This window comes from Gavialis gangeticus, unplaced genomic scaffold, assembly GCF_001723915.1.
Source record: "Gavialis gangeticus isolate Ggan-Ray unplaced genomic scaffold, GavGan_comp1, whole genome shotgun sequence".
NCBI classification, from domain to species: Eukaryota; Metazoa; Chordata; order Crocodylia; family Gavialidae; genus Gavialis; species Gavialis gangeticus.
The window spans coordinates 49,775,391-49,782,781 of record NW_017728996.1 but is presented as its reverse complement, the minus strand read 5'-3'; the positions used below and the strand labels follow the sequence as shown (position 1 = coordinate 49,782,781).

Here is a 7,391-nt window from a genome sequence, read left to right as displayed (position 1 = left end):
CTTCTAGTTACTACAGCAATACAAATGAACATGGATGATACTCAGCTAGCATCTTGGCAAGGTGGACAGGCCCTGCCCCAAGCAACTTTCTCCTCCCTCCTGATTCAAATGGAACGTGCAGCTCTAAAAACTACCAGGCCTGGGAGTGGGGGAACCTATCCAGGCCTAACACCATGCTAAATACTTCAACTGCCACGGGGAAGAATGAGAAACAGCAGACACAGGAATGACCACCTGGAGGCACCTGACTGGAAAGCAGTGGCAGAGTACTCCATCCCCTGCTCACGCCAAGGTCCAAGTAGGAAGGACCCACCTGTGAGCCAACTCACCACAAGGAGGGGAGGGCTCTGTCTGCAGGATTATCCTGTAGAAGACAATGTAATTGCTGGGATGGAAAGTGGGAAGAGAGGAGACTGCAGCTCCTATGGCTCTTCTAGTCCTGGCCCTTGACTGACTGTTAATGAACCCTGTGATGACTCTCAGTTGCCCTCAGGATTCTGGTCCTGAGTTTTCCCCTCTTAATCCCAACCTGCTGTTCTAATCCCCCCAGTCCCACCAGTGCATCTCAGCTCAGCCTTGCATGCCCCTGGTATATTCACAACGTGAGCCTCTTTAAAATTCACAGGCTTCCCCAAAAGGCACCCAGCAAGAAACACAAGTAGTACAAGCCCAATAAGATACTATAATTATACCTGTGCCTTATGCACGTTATCCACAGGGGAAGGCAGAGTTGTTAAAGCAATGGATGTCCTATCTTATGTGATGTAATGTACCAAATCCTTGCAAGACACAGTTTAACTGAGACATTAAACAATCAGTTCATTGAAACTCTCCAGGACCTTTCCCATGTAAACAAGAATCAATTCCCAGGTAGTCCTGATTCCTATTATTTTTTCCCCTAGCCTAGAGTCTAGGCAATGGGTTTTTTGGTCCCCAGCTGCCTCCAGTCTAGGGAAGAGGTGTTAATTACCTTGCACAAGCATGATTGGCTGCAGCAGCAGAGTACAAAGGATTCCCAAGTAGAAGTTTCTCCCTGTGTTGGGTTTGTTTGAGTCAGGCAGGATAAGGCCCTCAGGCTGCTTGGGCTTGGGTCTCCTGTGCTGGGTGCTTAGTGAAGGGACCTGCTACAACCTCTGGGATTTCTCAAGGAGTAACTCAGCCATCTGCAGACCCCCATCCAGAGCTGACTCCCTTCAGAGACACTCCAGCATGTCCTCTCAAACCCAGTGCTGTCCCTGAGCTTGGGTTGATACTTCCCAGCTCAGGGCTCTGTCTTTGCTGCAACCTGTCACTGTGCAGTGTCAGGAGGCTCAGATGGTAATAACTGTACACAGAGATCTGTTTGGGATGTTTGATCTGTCTGTTCAAAGCTGTTGATCTGAGCCTGGGCCCAGGTGCCTGTAAGCACATGGCTAGTAATGCTGTGGAGAACACTGACCTTTGTAGTGGGGCTCCAGGAGTATGGAAGCTCTTTGCAGATAAGATGCCCCCAATGGACATAAGTCTATCTGTGTTTACTAGCGTAGAGACCAGAGCTCCATGAATATTGTGCCTCCTTGAACAATCCAAGATCTGGTTGTGATTAGGAGTGATTAAATAATGAGAAAATACTTGCAAACAATTTAGCAACCTGTTAACAGCAGTGCACTCTGTTTGCAATGCTTCTTATTTGCTCTTGGCAAACAGTCATATTCTTATGAATCATTGTGGAAAGCAAACGTCAGGCCTGAGCCCTCACTTTGTGATGAGGCAAACTGTCCTGGCTGGAAGTCATTTGTTTAAGTTAAAACCATCCAGTTGGGATATCAAACTGCATGATGTGGCCAAAAATGTAACTCGAATACCAAAACACAAATATGATCTCAAGTCACAAGTGATGTATAGGCCTTCAGTCTTATAGAGCCTGTCCTTCCCTCATATACCAGAAGGAGGAGATAAATAACTCTGACCAGCTCTCCAAGATGATATTGCACTCAATCAGCATCAAGAGCTTTTGAGACTATTGCCTATATGTGTGCGGCACCAGACCTTCAAGCGGAAATTGTGGATTTGACCTTTCTGTTGATATATCTGTATGGAAGCACAATAGCTAGAAAGTTAAGGTCTAAGAAAGCTTGGATACAGGTGCCATCTGTTGTACCAGCACCCCTTTGAGCTGCCACTTTTGTCTTGTTGCTGTTTTGTTTGATCTTTCTGCTATTGATTTTAATGGCTTACCAGGCCAGTGGTGGACAAGTTCAGAAAGGCAGCTGGAGACTAGATTCCAAGGACTCTGCTGAGTTTTTGATCTGCTTACCCTTGGGATGAGTTACAATTGCCCAGGAATAGTACACTTTTGATCCCTGGGCAGGAACTCCTGCACATACCAGTGCAGGACTCCCGGGTGTGACGCTAAATCTTAGCAGCTACTTTGATGCTAATTAGATGCTATTTTGATACCATTCAGCCTGTTAAGCACTGGCCAGGATGGTGTCTATTCATCACCAAAGTGTTTTGGCTTGCTGGTGCTCGGTGGGTGGGGCATGGGAAAGTACCACCAGAGGTGAATGGAACCAGAATTTAACTTCCACGGGAAATTCTGAAACAGCAAGTTTTTGTTTGAAGTTGTAATGAGAAACCAAAAGTTTCCCAGGGAATATGTTCCAGAAAGCTTCCTTCAGAACCATCAAAACATTCCTGTTCGGGGCTGTTGATTCACTCTGTTTTGACACTGTAACAAAATATTTAATGTAACCAGAAATGTTTTGCTGTATAACTTCAATGTATAGAAAACAAACTCAAAACAAAGCTCCCTTCTTCTGTCAAATTCTATTGATCAATATATTCCTATAAAAATCTAATCCTTGACAAGACTGCTTTGCCTTTTTATGTACCCTGCTGTTGTGGGTCTCCACCTAACTGCAATTTGACCCCAGTCCTTAATTGTGGACACAGTTCAAGAAAATATTGCCTTCAAGGCCTACTTAGATCCTATTGTCACTTAGGGGGTTGTTACACAGTAATTTTGGGTGGGTCCTGGAGCTCTTAACCCCTGGATTGTCTGTACATTAACACCTTAAAGTGGTTTTAAGCACTTGTTATGCAAAGTTACACTGCTGCAGGACAGGATTAGATCTGATCCACACTACCCAGATCCTGTTCCATGAAAATGTGGCCACTCTCCACAGATGTGCTGCCCAAGCTGAAATCCTCCAGCATCCTAGGATCTCTCATGCCCCTGCTGGTAGATCAGGGGTAGAAGCCTGTCCTGGCTCACGAGCCCTGTAATGTCAACTCCCAGCTTCACCTCCTAGTCCAGCCCCTGCTCACCAGGACTCTAGTGGCAAGTCACAGCTGTGTAGGTGGGGGACAGCCTGAGAAGGTTTCTAGACAAAGGGTGTGACTGCTTGTAGCAGGGCACTAAGGTGCCTGCTACTGGAAAAACAGTAGTACAGGCTCAGCTGCTGGTTGCTGGGGCAACCAGGAGGAGCTAAGGGCTGGCACCTGGTGGGTCAGCTGAGCGGAAGGGGCAGGGCTGACTGCCATAAAACAGAGACAGGAGGCTGTGGGAAGGCTCTGTCTCTCCCTCCCTCTCTTGACCAGCTGTGGGGTTGAAGGGGTACGGTTAGGTTGAGGAAGAGAGCTAGAGCTTGACCCTGAAAGGAGAAAAGGCCTGGAGGTATAAGTCACTAGCTACAGGTGTGATATGGTGTGTGGGCTAGAGAACGTTTGTTTAGAGTTAGGTTTTAGCCAGGAGGCTGATGTTTGAGTTACAGCTGATTGGCTTGGGTTACTATGTTGATTGTTTTTTGTTGTATAAGACCAGAGGAGGGGGTGAGGCTGTAGGGGTTGGAGGAGGCCTCAGGGGAGCTCCCCAGTAGTGGGGTTCCTGGCACCAGAGAGGGCACTGTTTTGGGGTGTCCCGACCCCAGCCCAGTGAGGGCAGTATTGGGAGGAGCCCAGTGTGGGTGCAGGCAAAAAAGCCCCAGTGGGGCGTAGGACCCAGAAAGAGGGTCTGGGGGCCAGGTAAGGCCGAGGCCGCCTGAGCCCTATTAAGCAAAGGCCCCGGTGCAGGTGACCGTAGGGCTCACATATATCCCTGAGGCTGGAGTGCACTGGGGCAACTAGGCAGAGCATTAGCCTAGATGCATCAGGGCACCGTGCCAAAGAGGAAAGAAGGCAGCCTCCCTTCTCTTTTATTACATTAACATCAAAGATGTGGCGGGCAAGATAAAGAGGGTGCATTCGAACCTGATCTGGCACGGTGGGTAGGGGGCGTTAGGGGAGGTCACGGCACCCCTAGGCCCCAGCTGTCACACTGCTCCAAACCAAAGTTAACACCAACAGCGATCAATATCTGTGTAGCTCACAGTGTAAGGTGTAACAAGATCCTTACAATACTTAGGTGCTATTTTTACCCTATCTCTGTACCTCCTGTGACAATTTTCCCATTTTCAGCCTCAAGCTGGTCCTTGTGGACCTGGTCCATCATGGACCTATTCCATCAGTCTGGTTTCTAATCCTGTTAGCTCAAAAGAGAGTTAGAAAATATGGAGGCCAGGCCAATGTGTGCTCATCTCTCTTCTATGATAAAATAACTCTTCAAACAATGCAATGTGCAAGCTCAGTTGTAGATGCACTTCTTGCTAGCTATCAAAATGAACCCAAGCTGTTACACATGGTGACACTTGGCTTTTATAACTAGGACAGCCAGTCTCCTTCCAAAAGTAACAATGTAGGTCTTGTTTGTAGCACTTGCAGCCCTATAAGGGATACAAGAGTTGTGGTGACTGGACTTAGTTTAAGATCTGGAAGTCTCATGGAAGACAAATGGACATGGCACTGCTGGCAGCTCTAGTGAGTTGGAGACTGGACTGAAGGAAACTCGTTAACACAAACCATCTTGCTACATTCTGGTCTTATTCAATTCAGTGAATGGCAGTGGCCAGTTTTGGTCTAATGAACTTAAATCTCCCTCAAAGGATGAGCCAACTCAGGGATAAGCAGTCTTCGTGCTGGGAAATCAAACCTGTGGCCAGACAGCTTGGACTTCAGCTATCCTGATAGTAAGTAGCTGGTCCTAACGCTGCTATCTCTATTGCCAGCTTGAGTGAAAGCATGTGGTTCCATTCCAGATAGTAAAGGTGCTTGCCAACCACTACAGCTAGATGAGTGGCAGAACTAAGCTTTGGATGTTTCTTGTGCTGCTTGGATAGAGTGGGTGTGGGGGGAAGCATCTGTGCTCCTGCTCACTCCAACTGATTGACTTTATGATAACCTTCCAAATATTTGACTCTCTCTAGATGACTCTGGACTCCCTAGTCTACAGTGTAAGCCTGTTCTACAATCCCACCCCTGCCAGCAACCTTCATATTGTAAGAATCAATGCAGTTGTGATTCCTCTTGAGTGCCACTATCCCATGTGAGTTGGGGAGAGGACCCGAGCTGCCTCTTAGACCTCCCCCATGATGGTGACTGAGTCCATATTAACCACTGTAGTGCTTTTTCCCTGGAGGAACAGTGTAAGCAGAATATTTCTCAGGCTGATATGGGCTCCTTTCAGCTCTACCTTATCTGCAGAAGAAAGACTGGGTTTCTCCTTGCACCTGATGAATGGTAGATGCAAACTTCCCTCATTCTGATATTTAGTCCTGTTGGTGGTCTACTGCTCATCTTGGCTAACTGCTAATACCCCACCACTTCTATTAGCACTGGGCCTGATCTGTACATGCTAGAGAGCAGCCTCCCCCACAAGGTTCAGATCCATGTTTCTGACTCATACCTAAGGTGCAAGACAGTGGATATGTTTGCAGCACAGACTTCTACCCTTGTCAAGTGTAAGCGGGGCTACGGAAGCTCTGTAAAGCACCAGGCACCTCTGACACTGTTATGATAAGCTTGCTCTGCCTTGCAAATGACTGGAGTGCTGAGAGACCCTCCAATGGATGCCAGCTGGGAGATATCATACACAATCATCCAAGCTGAAGTTGGTACTGGCAATGATGTAGCGTTGAAGTTCTTTGTGGACAGCTGCGTAGCTATCCTGAGCCCCAGCAAGAATTCCTCTTCCCACTATACCATTGTTGACTTCCATGGGTAAGAGTTGTGGGACCATTTCTGGAGTATATTTACTGCTGTAGCTGAGTGCTACCCATTTTCAGGAATCTCACTGCCCCCCCTGACTCTTGTGTTTTAGATGCTTGCTGGATGATGTGACACCACTTCAGCCTTCATATCTCCAAGGCCCATCCAGGACATGCTCCAATTCACGGTAGATGAATTAAGGTTGGCAGAAGAGGCCTGAAACTTGGTAAGGTGCCTTTTCTTTCACCCAAGTCTGCTATCTTGGACAAGCAGGGATCTTGTAACCATTCCATAGGGTGATATTAATTCTTGTACAAAATTTGCCCCTCCTCTCGATCTATATCACCTGCCATCTGAAGGTCATTCTAACTGACCAAGCCCCAGACCTCTTGAACAAGGCCTGTTCCTTAACAAAGCAGGAAATATATGAGTAGCTGGAGTAGCATCTTGGTCCCCTAGACCCTGGACTTTTTCCTCCCACATTCTCAGTGTCTTAAGCTGAAGACTGCTTTTATGGAGGGCATGTAACATAAACAAGTTTGGAAGTAAAGATTAGAGTAATCCGGTTTTCCTTCTAGGCACGGGGGAGAGGAAATGAACCACTTTACTCCTTCTATAGCATGAGACTGTAACTTCCACTTGTTCCAGGTGGTCTCTTGTGGAAGGCACCAGGGACATTTGTAGCTGCTGTGAGACTGGGAACTGTGGACTCCATGGATGCCAATCTTGAAGGGTCAACTCTCTAGCCAGATGGCCAGTAAGGCACTTCTAGAGAGATGCATCTTCCAGACATAGTAAGCCCTGAAAAACATGTTGCACTTACTGAGTGAGGGTGGCCCTATCTCTACCAAAAATGGTAGATTTTGATGGTTCAGGGTTAACGAGGATGATACAGTGCTAAGAGATGGATCAAGACTGATTCTGATCCCTTCTCACAAACTCCTCTTCTATGTACCTTGGCCAAGTCAATCTGTCTTTTTTTTTTTCCATCTGCAAAAATGTAAGTAATCCTAACAGTCCTGGGAAATCCAGATTAGTTTCCTAATGAGGAAGATACCCTGGAGAGCACCGGGGGGGGCAGGGGGAGAGGGATTTGATGGTGGGGGTCTACTACAGACCCCCCAACCAAGAGGAGGAGCTGGACAGGGAATTTTCAGGCCAGCTTGCAGAGGCACTAAAAGCAAGGGATGTAGTTGTCATGGGCGATTTTAATTACCCAGACATCTGCTGGGAGGAGCAGTCAGCCGGGATGGACCGCTCCAGGAGGTTTCTGGCTGAGATGCAGGACCTCCACTTGATTCAGGAGGTGCACAGTCCCACCAGAGGAG

The 7,391-nt window shown here is 47.4% G+C and overlaps 1 pseudogene; it reads left to right on the top strand.

Annotated features, from left to right (window-relative positions):
• Positions 1-204: 204 nt before the first annotated feature.
• Positions 205-6,868, top strand: LOC109288338 (annotated as a pseudogene).
• Positions 6,869-7,391: the final 523 nt, after the last annotated feature.